Genomic DNA, 16,841 nt, shown 5'->3' on the forward strand with positions numbered 1-16,841 from the left:
CTCTCACGTATGAGGGACAAACATATAGCACTGCAATAGGTGGCACTAAGGACGTCTTTGGTACAAATGTACAAACCTGCTGGTTATGAGTCACCGTTTCAGAACTTTAATGTGTGTTCTTTCGTCAGGATATCAGTGATTTCTTATTTTTTAAATTAAATTTGCAAAAATCTCAAAAAAACTTTTTACACGTTGTCATTATGGGGTATTGTGTGTAGAATTTTGAGGAGAAAAATTAATTTATTCCATTTTTGAATAAGGCTGTAACATAACAAAATGCGAAAAAAGTGAAGCGCTGTGAATACTTTCCGGATGCACTGTATAATCCTCCCTAGACCACCAGGTGGCGGGTAGTAGGCCCATGGGCACTAGGGTAAGTCACAAGGGGCAAAACGTTTGCAACCCCAGCATAGGAGTATGACATCACCAAACAAGTAATCATCTTTTGCAGCTTTATGAATGACAACGGTCTTAAAACAAAAGAACAGCTTACTGATATGATATATATGAAAGGGTTAAATACATATATGTTTACTCTTGCATTAATTATTATAGGATTGAAAGGAAGGATTTTGCTTTATATGTATTGGTATTAATTATTTAAACTATCACTTGCACACAATTTGCTGAACTAATACGCCTTGATTTACAGAGCTGTGTGGCTGGTGCTCTGATGAATGCCCAGAATTCATGGATGTGCAGGAGACTGAGGTACTAAATATCCACAACTTGCTGGATGCAGAGAGGGTCTCTCCCCATATCACTAGGGTGCAGAGACATTTGGGTGGACAGCAAGTGGAGGCGCTTGGATTCCGGACATGTAGCAGCTAGGTATGGCCGTCGGAAGGTAGGAATGGATAGTTGAAGCTTTTCTGTCATTGATAATGCCTTTGAGGGAATCAGTATGATTCAGTATGAACGGCGGTTCTAATCCCGACAGTGGAAGCCCGGCAGGGGGTGAAGATCCCGAACCTAGAAAGGTAAGTATTAACTAACCTATTTGTACCCCTAACCCTCCTTTAGGGGTGTCTAACCCCAACCCTCCTCCCCAAGTGCCAACCCTAACCCATCTCTCAGTGCCTAACCTAACCCCCCCCTTCCCCGCAGCCTAACCCTAAATTTCCCGGGGGGGGGGGTGCCTAACCTCCCTAACCCCCCCTTCCCCTAACCTATCCCTCCCCCCCGCAGCTGTCCGCTCCCGGCGCCCGGCTTACCAGTGTAGGTCTAATGGGTAGGCGTCGGGATTTCGCTGCCTGACATTTGTACCTTGCCGGGATTAGACAGCCGGAAGCCGGCGGTCAGGATTTCGACCGTCGGCTTCCTGACTGCTTCCCCCTTTGAGAACATTGTTTTTGAATCATTCAATGCTTTAAACCATTGATGATGGCACAGTTGTGTACACGCGCATATGGCACAGCTAGTTGCGCAAGGAGCCCTGCTGTACGGTGAGTGATTCTCCCTGTGATATAATACATCACCACACATTGGGAGAACACACATTACAAATATGTATGGCGACCATCGCAATCCCGGCATTAAATGGTAAAAGCACTGGCATCATATCTTATTTTACTTGACCCCATATGTTTAGTTTTAAACATGATCTGAGTGACCTCATAGGTGCTGTTTTACACCTCATTTAACCCGATAGTATATATAAATATATATAATAATATAATAAAGTACAATGGTATTAGTCACAGATGCTATTGTTGTCTAGAGGCAGCAGTATAATCTTCCATTAGTTCTGAGCTAACTCACCACATTGAGGTCACAGCAAGACCAGACATAACGGTGGCTCACAGTCCAGCTCGCATACCAGCTATATGACTCTTACCAGTATTACCGGTAATTCCACTAAACCTATTCTGCTGACTCTGCATCACCAGATGATCTCACAAAGCTCTGGTTTTAGATATCCTAACGAAATTCAACATTCATCTGGAAAGCATGAGGCTTCAGTCACTCCAAGGACACTGGTCAGTGACCCTGGACAATTGGTATTGTAATAATTACTTCATACAGTTCACTTCTGGAAAGATGAGAAGCATAAGTGAAAGACCATCCCTAGTGCCTGGTGCCAGATGGCCTTTCTGAAATGTACAGTGTACAGACAATGTTTGATGATCAGCCCTCAGGGACTAAAACTTATCCCTGACTGCACCAATTCCACCAGGCTGGAAGATTGGGAAAAAGAAAAATAGACAACAGAATCCTCGTGTGACAACATTTTGCCCCAAGCCTGAGTCTATGGCACCAACGCTCAAATCTTATTCTTACATTTAGGGGGCCTATACATATTTGCGTAAAAGCCCCCCAAAATTACATTCCTGTATTGAAGCATGTCGAAGCTATTTGAAATGCAATATATCATGCCCCAAATGTATACGTGGTGTTTAATGCCTATAGGCTACAATATGCTAATGCCATCTAAAAAGATTTAAAAAAAATCCAATTGATCTGATAAATGTTTTTTTTTTTTACACATACACAGCTAAGAGGGCGCTTTTGCAATAATTAACAGAGGGAATGCAGCAAATATTGGGGGTTGGTGCAGTGCCCCCTTGGAATTAAGCCCTGACACTAAACAATGTGACAACCAGGGGCATATTTATAATGGGTGCAGGGTGTGCGGTGCACACGGGCCCCTGGGTCCTGGGGGTTCCCTCACCGCACACCCTGCACCCATAGTATAGTTACCACTCTGGAGTCCAATGTTGACACCGGTGTTAGCACTGATAATGTTCGCTGTGCCCGTTTTCCCGGCATTTTGCGCACGAGCAGTATAGAAAACACAGGGAAAATGGCCGTCGTGGCCATTTTCACGGTGACCTGCACATGCGCTGTAGACTCTGGGCACACTCTAGTGCCCAGAGTCTATCAGTGCGGCTCTGCGCTCAGGGCCTGATTCAGACCCGTTCGCTATATGCGTGCGCTCGCAAGAGGCCCTATGTTCTACATACGCACATGCGCACGCTTCGTTCTGCGCATGCGCGAACTACTCACTGCGATCGCATACCGCTCGCTCGCCCCGCAAAGACAGCCCAGTGTAATGAGTGACAGGAGAGGCCGTTTATGGGTGGTAACAGAGGCAGGGCAGTAGTAACGGGGGAGTGGAGGTACGAACGTAGGCGTGCCTGAGTGCTCCAACGCCGTTTTAGAGGCGTGCATAATTAACAGGCAGCGTCATAGTACACGTCACTTGCCTTTTTTTACACTGATTGCCTCGCAATGCTTGCGGTAGGGTAAAGCTACCTCAAGGACTGCGTTCACATTAGGGGTGAGCGGGTTCGGATTTCTGAAATCCGAACCCCCCCGATCCGAGTCTGATCCGAGTCAGGCTCGACTTTTTCCCGCCTGACTCGGATCTGAAATCGAGGCAAAACGTCATCATCCCGCCTTCCGAGTCTCGCGGGTTTTGGATCCTATATAAGGTACCCGCGTCGGCGCCATTTTCTCACTCGGCTGTGGACAGTGAAGAGGGAGGGTGGGAGTTAGGGCTGTGTAGTGTAGTGTAGTGTAGTGCTGCTGTTGTCCACTACTTCAAAGTCCATAGGGGCTGGCTGTGTTGTGCTGTGCTGCTGTTGTTAATAGGGGCTGTGTCCACTACTTCAAAGTCCATAGGGGCTGGCTGGACTGTGTTGTGCAGTCAGTTCTCCATAGGGGCTGTGTCCACTCCAAAGTCCTGTGCAGTGTCCCAGTCCTAAAGGAGTGCTGTAGTGTTGTCCAGGGGGTGCTCTGTCCATCAGGGGTGCTCCCCCCAAGTGCTAAAAAAATAATATATTTTCTGTGTTTGTGAATTGTGTGCGCAGTAGCCGCACGTGCATCAACAAAGTAGTGCCAAGCGTGCGCCTGTGTCATAAGTAAAGGGCCGGCTGGCTTGACCGTTAAAGGGTGCTGTAACCCCCGAAAGTACACTCCAGTCCAAACCAAAAAAAAATTATTTTCTGTGTTTGTGAATTGTGTGCGCAGTAGCCGCACGTGCATCAACAAAGTAGTGCCAAGCGTGCGCCTGTGTCATAAGTAAAGGGCCGGCTGGCTTGACCGTTAAGGGTGCTGTAACCCCCGAAAGTACACTCCAGTCCAAACCAAAAAAAAAATTATTTTCTGTGTTTGTGAATTGTGTGCGCAGTAGCCGCACGTGCATCAACAAAGTAGTGCCAAGCGTGCGCCTGTGTCATAAGTAAAGGGCCGGCTGGCTTGACCGTTAAGGGTGCTGTAACCCCCGAAAGTACACTCCAGTCCAAACCAAAAAAAAAATTATTTTCTGTGTTTGTGAATTGTGTGCGCAGTAGCCGCACGTGCATCAACAAAGTAGTGCCAAGCGTGCGCCTGTGTCATAAGTAAAGGGCCGGCTGGCTTGACCGTTAAGGGTGCTGTAACCCCCGAAAGTACACTCCAGTCCAAACCAAAAAAAAAATTATTTTCTGTGTTTGTGAATTGTGTGCGCAGTAGCCGCACGTGCATCAACAAAGTAGTGCCAAGCGTGCGCCTGTGTCATAAGTAAAGGGCCGGCTGGCTTGACCGTTAAAGGGTGCTGTAACCCCCAAAGTACACTCCAGTCCAAACCAAAAAAAAAATTATTTTCTGTGTTTGTGAATTGTGTGCGCAGTAGCCGCACGTGCATCAACAAAGTAGTGCCAAGCGTGCGCCTGTGTCATAAGTAAAGGGCCGGCTGGCTTGACCGTTAAGGGTGCTGTAACCCCCGAAAGTACACTCCAGTCCAAACCAAAAAAAAAATTATTTTCTGTGTTTGTGAATTGTGTGCGCAGTAGCCGCACGTGCATCAACAAAGTAGTGCCAAGCGTGCGCCTGTGTCATAAGTAAAGGGCCGGCTGGCTTGACCGTTAAGGGTGCTGTAACCCCCGAAAGTACACTCCAGTCCAAACCAAAAAAAAAATTATTTTCTGTGTTTGTGAATTGTGTGCGCAGTAGCCGCACGTGCATCAACAAAGTAGTGCCAAGCGTGCGCCTGTGTCATAAGTAAAGGGCCGGCTGGCTTGACCGTTAAGGGTGCTGTAACCCCCGAAAGTACACTCCAGTCCAAACCAAAAAAAAAATTATTTTCTGTGTTTGTGAATTGTGTGCGCAGTAGCCGCACGTGCATCAACAAAGTAGTGCCAAGCGTGCGCCTGTATCATAAGTAAAGGGCCAGCTGGCTTGACCGTTAAGGGTGCTGTAACCCCCGAAAGTACACTCCAGTCCAAACCAAAAAAAAAATTATTTTCTGTGTTTGTGAATTGTGTGCGCAGTAGCCGCACGTGCATCAACAAAGTAGTGCCAAGCGTGCGCCTGTGTCATAAGTAAAGGGCCGGCTGGCTTGACCGTTAAGGGTGCTGTAACCCCCGAAAGTACACTCCAGTCCAAACCAAAAAAAAAATTATTTTCTGTGTTTGTGAATTGTGTGCGCAGTAGCCGCACGTGCATCAACAAAGTAGTGCCAAGCGTGCGCCTGTGTCATAAGTAAAGGGCCGGCTGGCTTGACCGTTAAAGGGTGCTGTAACCCCCGAAAGTACACTCCAGTCCAAACCAAAAAAAAAATTATTTTCTGTGTTTGTGAATTGTGTGCGCAGTAGCCGCACGTGCATCAACAAAGTAGTGCCAAGAATGCGCCTGTGTCATAAGTAAAGGGCCGGCTGGCTTGACCGTTAAAGGGTGCTGTAACCCCCAAAGTACACTCCAGTCCAAACCAAAAAAAAAATTATTTTCTGTGTTTAGCCGCACGTATATATCAAATCGATATAACATAAATGGAGGACCAAACTTTCTCCGATAAAAATAAAATAGAGAAAGATCAAGAACCACTTCCTCCTAGTGCTGAAGCTGCTGCCACTAGTCATGACATAGACGATAACATACCATCAACGTCGTCTGCCAAGGCCGATGCCCAATGTCATAGTAGAGGGCACATACAATCCCAAATGGCAAAGTTCAGGAAAATGACCTTGAAAAAGACATTTAAATCAGCTGAAGAGAAACGTAAACTTGCCAATATGCCATTTACGACACGGAGTGGCAAGGAACGGCTAAGGTCGATCCCTAGTATGTTCATGACTAGTGGTTCAGCTTCACATGACGATGGAAGCCCTCCTCCCACTAAAAAAATCAAAAGAGTTAAGCTGGCAAAAGCACAGCGAAGAACTGTGCTTTCTAAGAAGATATCACAAATCCCCAAGGAGAGTCCAAGTGTGGTGGTGGTTGCGATGCCTGACCTTCCCAGCACTGGACGGGAAGAGGTGGCTCTTTCCACCATTTGCACGCCCCCTGCAAGTGCTGAAAGGAGCACCCACAGTCCACTTGCTGATATGCAAATTGAAGATGTCACTGTTGAAGTACAACAGGATGAGGATACTGGTGTAGCTGGCGCTGAGGAGGAAGTTGGCGAGGAGGATTCTGATGGTGATGTGGTTTGTTTAAATCAGGCTCCGGGGGAGACAGTTGTTGTCCGTGGGATGAAAAAGCCCATCACGGTCATGCCTGGGCAGAAGACCAAACATTCCACCTCTTTGGTCTGGCAATATTTCTATCCAAATCCGGACAACAACTGTCTTGCCATATGTACCATATGTAAAGGTGAAATAAGTAGGGGTAGGGACGTCAACCACCTAGGAACATCCTCCCTTATACGGCACCTGCAGCGCGTTCATAAAAAGTTACTGTCAAGTTCAGAAACTTTGGCTAAGACCGTAAGCAGTCCAGGGACACCTAAATCCCGTTGTCCTGTTGTATCCAAGCGCCTGCAAACCACACCGTCAACTCCCTCCTCGTCAATTTCCTCCTTAGTCAGGATCGGAAGTAGTCCTGCAGGCCATGTCACTGGCATGACTGACTCTCCTATCCGGGATTCCTCTGGAGGATCCTGCATTGCTACGCCTACTGCTGCCGCTGCTGCTGTTGCTGCTGCTGGGAGTCGTTCATCATCCCAGAGAGGAAGTAGGAACACCACTACTTTTACTAAACAATTGACCCTCCAACAGTCCTTAGCGAGGAGGATGAAGCACGACAGCAGTCATCCTGAAGCAAAACGTATAACTGAGGCCTTGACTGCTATGTTGGTGTTAGACGTGCGTCCGGTATCCGCCATTAGTGCAGTGGGATTTAGACAATTGATGGAGGTAGTGTGTCCCCGGTTCCAAATCCCGTCTAGATTCCACTTCACTAGGCAGGCGATACCGAGACTGTACAGAAACGTCAGAAAAAGTGTCCTCAGTGTCCTGAAAAATGCCGTTGTACACAATGTCCACTTAACCACGGACATGTGGACAAGTGGAACAGGGCAGACTAAGGACTATATGACTGTGACAGCCCACTGGGTAGATGTATCACCTTACGCAGCAACAGCAGCAGCGTCACCAGTAGCAGCATCTCAGAAACGCCAGCTCGTTACAAGGCAGGCTACGCTGTGTATCACCGGTTTCAGTAAGAGGCACACCGCCGACAACCTCTTAGAGAAACTGAGGGAAATCATCGCCCAGTGGCTTACCCCACTTAGACTCTCCTGGGGATTTGTGATATCTGACAACGCCACCAATATTGTGCGGGCATTACATCTGGGCAAATTCCAGCACGTCCCATGTTTTGCTCACACAATAAACTTGGTGGTGCAGAATTTTCTGAAAAGCGACAGGGGCGTGCAGGAGACGCTTTGGGTGGCCCGAAAAATTTCTGGCCACTTTCGCCATTCAGCGACTGCGTGCCGAAGACTGGAGCGCCAGCAAACACTCTTGAACCTGCCCCGCCATCACCTGAAGCAAGAGGTTGTGACGCGGTGGAACTCAACCCTCTATATGCTTCAGAGGATGGAGGAGCAGCAAAAGGCCATACAAGCCTATACATCCACCTATGACATAGGCAAAGGAGGGGGTATGCACCTGACTCAAGCGCAGTGGAGAATGATTTCCGTGTTGTGCAAGGTTCTCCAGCCCTTCGAACTTGCCACACGTGAAGTCAGTTCAGACACAGCCAGCTTGAGTCAGGTCATTCCCCTCATCAGGCTTTTGCAGAAGCAGCTGGAGAAAGTGAAGAAGGAGCTAAGACGGAGCGATTCCGCTCGGCATGTGGGACTTGTGGATGAAGCCCTTCATTCGCTTTGCCAGGATTCCAGGGTGGTCAATCTGTTGAAATCAGACCACTACATTTTGGCCACCGTGCTTGATCCTAGGTTTAAAGCCTATGTGGTGTCTCTCTTTCCGGCCGACACAAGCCTGCAGAGGTGCAAAGACCTGCTGGTGAACACACTGTCAGCTGAAGCGGAACGTGACACGTCAACGGCTCCTTCTTCATTTTCTCACGCAACTGGGGCTGCCAGGAAAAAACTTAGGTATCCTAAGCAACCCGCTGGCGGTGATGCAGGGCAGGCAGGACCAAGTTTGGACATCTGGTCCGGACTGAAGGACCTGGCAACAATTTCTGACATGTCTACTGTCACTGCATATGATACTGTCACCATTGACAGAATGGTGGAGGATTACATCGGTGACAGCATCCAAGTAGGCATGTCAGACAGTCCATACCTGTACTGGCAGGAAAAAGAGGCAATTTGGAGGCCCCTGTACAAGCTGGCTCTATTTTACCTGAGTTGCCCCCTCTCCAGTGTGTACTCCGAAAGAGTGTTTAGTGCAGCCGGGAACCTTGTCAGCGAAAGGCGTAGGAGGTTGCTTCCACAGAATGTGGAGAAGATGATGTTCATCAAAATGAATTATCAGCTCTTCCAGGGAGACCAGCCTCCAGAAGGTACAGAGGGACCTGTGGTGGTGGATTCAAGTGGGGACGAGTTAATACTTTGTGAGGATGAGGATGTACACACTGAAGAGGGTAAGGAATCGGTGGATGAGGAGGATGAGGATGACATCTTGCCTCCGTAGAGCCAGTTTGTGCAGGGACACATTAATTGCCAGCTTGTTTTGTGGGGGCCCAAACGAACCAATCATTTCAGCCACAGTTGTGTGGCAGACCCTGGCGCTGAAATGATTGATTTGTTAAAGTGTGCATGTCCTGTTTATACAACATAAGGGTGGGTGGGAGGGCCCAAGGACAATTCCATCTTGCACTTCTTTTTTTTCTTTGCATTATGTACAGTTTGGGGCCTAGTTTTTCTAACTGCCAACCTGTCTGCCACTGCAGTGTCACTCCTAGATGGGTCACGTGTTTGTGCCGCCCACTCGTGTCGCTTAGCATAGTCATCCAGCTACCTCGGTGCAACCTTTTGGACATGAAAACACTATTGTGAGGTGTGAGGTGTTCAGAATAGACTGGAAATGAGTGGAAATTAAGGTTATTGAGGTTAATAATAGCATAGGAGCAGAGAAACCAACAAATTCTGTGATTTTAGCTGTTTTTATGCTTTTTTTTAAAAAAAATACAGATCCAAAACACAAAACCCAGAACCCAAAACACGGAAGGGTGGTTTTGGCAAAACCAATCCAGATCCAAAACACGAAGAAAGATCCAGATCCAAAACCAAAACACAAAACACGAAAAGTGGCCGGTGCACACCCCTAGTTCACATCTGATGGTGCTCGATGTACCAATGTTTTAATACACTTACTGGAGATGACGTGGTGCTGGTGGGCGGCTCTGTCTGTGCGATTGGGCGTACGCATACACAAAGTGGCCGCTCGCTAAGACATGGTGGGCTGCTTATGCCTTGGCGAGCGATCGCCTCTCGCGGCGTCACTTTGACAAATTTGCATACGCATCCAGCGAGCGTACGCAGATAGCGAATGGGTCTAAATCAGGCCCTCAGTGCGCTGCCGGCCGCCGGACTGAGAAGAGGGGACCTGGGACGGAGATTGCGCACGGGCCCCCTCCTCTCTTGAAACGCCCCTGGTGACAACCATATATCTTAGTACGATAGACTAGGCCCTTGATCTGAAATGCATTGTTCCAGTCCACTGTTTCTATGTTATAAATGTGCGGTGCTATATAGCATATAATAATACTCGCATCTCCCCATGAACGACCATGCCAGGCCTCACTAGCACTGAAAGAGTTAAACTAAGCGGGAAGAGCAGACTTTTAGGGCTACTTGCAGGTCCCCTTTTGTTTACACATAATAGCTGATTTATTTATTCCCCTGACAGGAGTATGATTTGTCTCGGAAGCTGAAAGACCTTGTTTCCTGCCAATTATCACACACTATAGTGAAGCGCACTAGTCCTCGGATTAAACATTAGCCAACAGCATTAAATCTAAATCTGTTCTGGCAGCCAGGTGATGCAGGCCGGCTAACGTGGAAAGTTACCATGTTAAAAAGTAACATGGACAGTTGACCTCTACATAGAGGCTTCAGACATTTACATGATACGCCATTCACCTATAACAGGATTAGGGAACCTATGGCTCCCAGCTGCTGTCGCTGACAAGGCATGTTGGAAGTAGGAATCCCGCACATGGGAACCAGTTCTGGTGCTTTCAGTACATTCCCCCAGGCAATGGCTTCTATTCCAGTAGTGCTGGGGTCAGGGAGAGATACATTTATTTATTATTTATTTATTACCAGTTATTTATATAGCGCACACATATTCTGCAGCACTTTACAGAGAATATTTGGCCATTCACGTCAGTCCCTGCCCCAGTAGAGCTTACAATCTATATTCCCTATCACATGCGCACACACATACACGCTAGGTTTAATTTGTGTAGAGAGCCAATTAACCTACTAATATATTTTGGGAGTGTGGGAGGAAACCGGAGCACCCGGAGGAAACCCACACAAGTACAGGGAAAATATTCAAACTCCGCACAGGTAGGGCCGTGGTGGCAATCGAACCCATGACCTCAGTATATCACACCTTCTAAACAGGACTGGTGAAGAAGTTGGTGAAACATCTAATCAGCTTATAGCTATCATTTTATAGAATGCACTTGATAAATGATAGCTAGAAGCTGATTGGTTGCTAAAGGCAACATTCTTCACATGTCCTCTTTAGATGGTTCGATACATCCCCCGAAGTTACACTGTTCCATTGTTCTAGTATTTGCACCTGCTGGCATCTTTGCCTGTTTAATTTTACTGTATGTAATCATGTGACTTAGAGGTCTATTTACTAAGCCTTGGATGGAGATAAGGTGAACTGAGATAAGGTGCCAGACAATCAGCTCCTAACTGCCATGTCACAGGCTGTGTTTGAAAAATGACAGGAGCTGATTGGTTGGCACCTTATCTCCATAGACTTCATCTCATCCAAGGCTTAGTAAATAGACCTCTATATGACTCAGGGTCTATTTACTAAGCAGTGTTAGGAGACAGAGTGAAAAGTGATAACAAGGTGCCAGCCAATCAGCTCCCAACTGCCATCTCACAGACTGTGTTTGAAAAATGACAGTTGGGAGCTGATTGGCTGGCACCTTATCACTTTCTTATCACTTTTCACTCTGTCTTCTAACACTGCTTAGTAAATAGACCCCTCAAACTAGTAATTGTACTTGTATTCCTGTTGCAGCTCCCTGGGCTGCCTTCATTGATCAGGGAGGTGTTGTGGGGCCTGGGGTAACCTCCCTATTAAGGTCCATTTGTGAAACTGAAATGACACTTTCCCGTTTCAGGGAACCTTCCTGAATTTGCATTGCGACATCTCATCATTTTTTATTATATTGCATTGAATCACACTGAAGTTACAGCCCTAGGTTTAAAAGTAGTTCCGTCATTTTTAATACACTCCTAATGTACGATGTCACCTTTGCACAGCAATATCCTATTAGTAATTAATATGAGGCACAGGCAGCTGTACCAGAGGAGTTTGTCTCAGTGAGTAGTACTAAAACAATATTCATTCATGCCCATGATTAATGCAGGAACACAAGCTGAATTGGTAATATATCATAGCCCCGGCATTTAATTGCTGAAGCTACCTCTATGCTCTATGAGTCATATGGAGTATGTAACCTCTACAGAATTGCTTATTACACATTAAGTGCTGAGGTTTATGTTGTAGTATACATCTGTATAAAGACATGTTCTCCGCCAGGGACTAAACTGTGCTGCAGGCAGTCTGTAGGAAATGAGTGCTGCTAGGTGCCTCTACAGGAGCTAGATCAGTGGTCTCCAACCTGTAGCTTGCGGCCTTAATTTTGGTAGCTCACCTACCTGCAGTACTGATGAGTCAACCATGAAAAAGTGACCTTTGACGCACGCTTCCCTGTGGCGTCAACGCCATGGGTGGGGCCACAAGGAAGCACGTCAGGTGACTGCTGCAACCTGTACAACAATCACCTGACGTGCTTCCCTGTGGTTTCACCCACGGCGTCTATGCCACGGTGGAGCGAGTGACTCCCGTCCAGCCCTGCCGGAAAATCACACAGCAGCCCTGGCTATATCTTTTGCTCCTCTACTGCACGTACCTCCTTCCAACCGGTAACTAACAGTGAAATGTGCCTGTGCTTAAACTTTATTTACAGATTACAACAATATCACTGTAATAATTAAATGCATATTTGTTTTCTATGAAACATTTTTTTATTTTCATTAAATGACCTTCAATTTTCAGTTATTAAACAGATTTTTTTTTTCTACAATTTTAAAAGCTTTTCTGGAGGTTTCATTTTTCTCAAGTAGCTCACACCTCAATTATGGTTGGCGACCACTGAGCTAGATAGTTTTATACAGATGTGGTATGTTAGGTCCACAGTTCTTATGGTCGACATGAGAATGTCAAAATGCCATGTAGACATTCATCATGTCTACATGAATGACATAAAGCAGAAAAAAAATATGCCACCGCTTGGTTTTACCCATGTTATATACTGTTATACTGTATGGTACCAGCTGCGTGGCAATATTAATGCCAGATATTATGCATACAAACAAAACAGAGAGAATTTTGCTATCGGTGCTAAGACTAATATACTGCAAATCTGGGTGTATCTAGCAAGTAAAAGCATGGGGGATTTGTTCATGTTTTTAATGAAAACATTTAAGCTTGCAGCCTGCAAAGGTTCCCAATTCTCTGCAAGTTCCTACACTAGCATACAGTATATGCCCAACACATCATTACATTGCAGCTAAGTGCACTCACCTCTCAGGTACAGAGGGTAACATCTATACACGGATGGCTTGTCAACATAATAGAAAGGTGACTTAACATCCTTGGTGGCCCAGCATTCACTTACCTGGTCCCAGCCGCAACGGTGTTTTCCAGATCCCAGTGCTCATGTAACCAGCAGTTCCAGTGTAGACGTTCCAGTCAGGGGCACCAAGAGGGGGGGGGAGCGGGTATTAATTGTCTGGACCTGGGCTTGTTGGAGGGGCCCACCAAGGCCCGAGTCCAACGCCGCCCCCTCCCTATCAGCAGCCCAGCACATACTGCTGCAGAAGCAGCAGTCTCCTCTGCCTGTGAGGGGGGAGAAACACATATCGCACCCCCCCTAGATTTGCGCCAGGCTGAGGGGATCGCAGCGCCCTCCTCCCAGTGCTTTTTTCTTTCTCGAAGGGGTGTAGCCACGCCTCCCAGGATTAGACCATGCCCCCTTCCTGGGCCAAGGCTGGCCCTGGTTTCAGTGAGTATTTTCCCACTATCCCTAAGCCTAATCCCTACCTCTGACTCTAGCCTCCCTCTAGTGCCTATTCCTAACCCTCCTGGAGGCTCCTAACCCTAAACGTCGGCATTCTGAGAATGTCCACGTGGTGCCTGTTCATATTTTGAACCATATCGACATTTTAGTGTCAACGTTATGGTGGGGGATTTCAATTAGGCGCAGGGTTGGGAAAAAGCTTCGGGTCTCGCCCCCGAAGCTATTCAATTAATCAGCATTTCCCTGCATGGTAAACCATGGGTTAAAGAGCACTAACCCATAGATTCCGCGCAAAGTGCTGGAATCTATGGGTTTCTATGCGTGTTAGGTGCAGAGTCTGCATTTTAACAAGAATTTATCCTCGCGGCTCCTGAGGCTGCGTGGAAAAATCCACCCTCTAGGGTTTAGGGCCTGATTCAGACCCGTTCGCTAGCAAGCGCTTGCTCGTAACAACCGTTATTTTAATGTGCGCATGCGTACGCTTCATATTGCACGTGAACTAGAACTAGAACGAGCAATGGGGAAAATCTCGCTCGCCAAGCATAGACAGCCGAGCTGAATGAGTGGCAGGTCAAGCCATTTGTGGGTGGTAACAGGGGCAGGCCACTGGAAACGGGGGAGTGGAGGTGCGAACGCAGGCGTACCCGAGATTTTTAACGTGCATAATTAGCAGCCAATGTCATAGGACACGTCACTTGCTAGAAATATACACTGAAGTGCTCGCAGTGCTTGCGGCAGGGTACAGTCAACCTCAAGCGCTGCGATCGCATCCGATGGTGCTCGATGTACCAATGGTTTCATGCACTTCCTGGAGACGGCGTGCGCAAGTGGGCATCTTAAGACAGGCTGGTGGGCGTCTATAAACACAAAGTGATCGCTTGCCAAAACAAAGTGGGAGTGCTTATGACTTGCCCTGCGAGCGGCTGCCTTGACGTCACTAAGCCGACTTTCCATACGCTCGAAGCGAGCGATCGCATCTAGCGAACGGGTCTGAATCAGGCCCTTAGTGCGCAGGGCTCCCGCAGCTAATTGAATTGGGCAGCGTGTTCAAATAGCTGTCGGGTAAACCCTGCGCTTAATTTACTTTGAGTCTATGAATGTCGATATGGTAACTGTCGACCACGTGACTAGATATCGTTTCTATAGGCTTGTCCGGGGTGTTCAGTTTTCCATCAAAAGTCACTAGTACCAATGAATGAAAACCAGGCCTGGATTTAGGGCTAGGTATGGTGGGCCTGCGACTGTGGGTGGCTTAGACTGAAAAAACGCCAATGTCTCCAATGTCTCTGCAAATGCATATACTGTACCCTTTTCTTACCAAAGTAAAATTAACTAAGATTTAGAGAAAACTTAACTGACACGGCTTACATTACATCACCTGTAATACACCCAGTTATTCACCCTCACTTGCCTGACAAGATACAGTTAGATAAACCCTTGCATCTTGTTCGCATATTAACTAGGGGTGAGCGGGTTCGGATTTCTGAAATCCGAACCCCCCCGAGCCCCCCCGATCCGAGTCCGATCCGAATCAGGCTCGACTTTTCCCGCCTGACTCGGATCTGAAATCGAGGCAAAACGTCATCATCCCGCCTTCCGAGTCTCGCGGGTTTTGGATCCTATATAAGGTACCCGCGTCGGCGCCATTTTCTCACTCGGCTGTGGACAGTGAAGAGGGAGGGTGGGAGTTAGGGCTGTGTAGTGTAGTGTAGTGTAGTGTAGTGCTGCTGTTGTCCACTACTTCAAAGTCCATAGGGGCTGGCTGTGTTGTGCTGTGCTGCTGTTGTTAATAGGGGCTGTGTCCACTACTTCAAAGTCCATAGGGGCTGGCTGGACTGTGTTGTGCAGTCAGTTCTCCATAGGGGCTGTGTCCACTCCAAAGTCCTGTGCAGTGTCCCAGTCCTAAAGGAGTGCTGTAGTGTTGTCCAGGGGGTGCTCTGTCCATCAGGGGTGCTCCCCCCAAGTGCTAAAAAAATAATATATTTTCTGTGTTTGTGAATTGTGTGCACAGTAGCCGCACGTGCATCAACAAAGTAGTGCCAAGCGTGCGCCTGTGTCATAAGTAAAGGGCCGGCTGGCTTGACCGTTAAAGGGTGCTGTAACCCCCGAAAGTACACTCCAGTCCAAACCAAAAAAAATTATTTTCTGTGTTTGTGAATTGTGTGCGCAGTAGCCGCACGTGCATCAACAAAGTAGTGCCAAGCGTGCGCCTGTGTCATAAGTAAAGGGCCGGCTGGCTTGACCGTTAAGGGTGCTGTAACCCCCGAAAGTACACTCCAGTCCAAACCAAAAAAAAAATTATTTTCTGTGTTTGTGAATTGTGTGCGCAGTAGCCGCACGTGCATCAACAAAGTAGTGCCAAGCATGCGCCTGTGTCATAAGTAAAGGGCCGGCTGGCTTGACCGTTAAGGGTGCTGTAACCCCCGAAAGTACACTCCAGTCCAAACCAAAAAAAAAATTATTTTCTGTGTTTGTGAATTGTGTGCGCAGTAGCCGCACGTGCATCAACAAAGTAGTGCCAAGCGTGCGCCTGTGTCATAAGTAAAGGGCCGGCTGGCTTGACCGTTAAGGGTGCTGTAACCCCCGAAAGTACACTCCAGTCCAAACCAAAAAAAAAATTATTTTCTGTGTTTGTGAATTGTGTGCGCAGTAGCCGCACGTGCATCAACAAAGTAGTGCCAAGCGTGCGCCTGTGTCATAAGTAAAGGGCCGGCTGGCTTGACCGTTAAGGGTGCTGTAACCCCCGAAAGTACACTCCAGTCCAAACCAAAAAAAAAATTATTTTCTGTGTTTGTGAATTGTGTGCGCAGTAGCCGCACGTGCATCAACAAAGTAGTGCCAAGCGTGCGCCTGTGTCATAAGTAAAGGGCCGGCTGGCTTGACCGTTAAGGGTGCTGTAACCCCCGAAAGTACACTCCAGTCCAAACCTAAAAAAAAATTATTTTCTGTGTTTGTGAATTGTGTGCGCAGTAGCCGCACGTGCATCAACAAAGTAGTGCCAAGCGTGCGCCTGTGTCATAAGTAAAGGGCCGGCTGGCTTGACCGTTAAAGGGTGCTGTAACCCCCGAAAGTACACTCCAGTCCAAACCTAAAAAAAAATTATTTTCTGTGTTTGTGAATTGTGTGCGCAGTAGCCGCACGTGCATCAACAAAGTAGTGCCAAGCGTGCGCCTGTGTCATAAGTAAAGGGCCGGCTGGCTTGACCGTTAAGGGTGCTGTAACCCCCAAAAGTACACTCCAGTCCAAACCAAAAAAAAAATTATTTTCTGTGTTTGTGAATTGTGTGCACTGTGGCTGCACGTGCATCAACAAAGGAGCAGCGCCAAGCG

Source organism: Taudactylus pleione, unplaced genomic scaffold (assembly GCF_031769625.1).
Source record: "Taudactylus pleione unplaced genomic scaffold, aTauple2 ptg000638l, whole genome shotgun sequence".
NCBI classification, from domain to species: domain Eukaryota; kingdom Metazoa; phylum Chordata; class Amphibia; order Anura; family Myobatrachidae; genus Taudactylus; species Taudactylus pleione.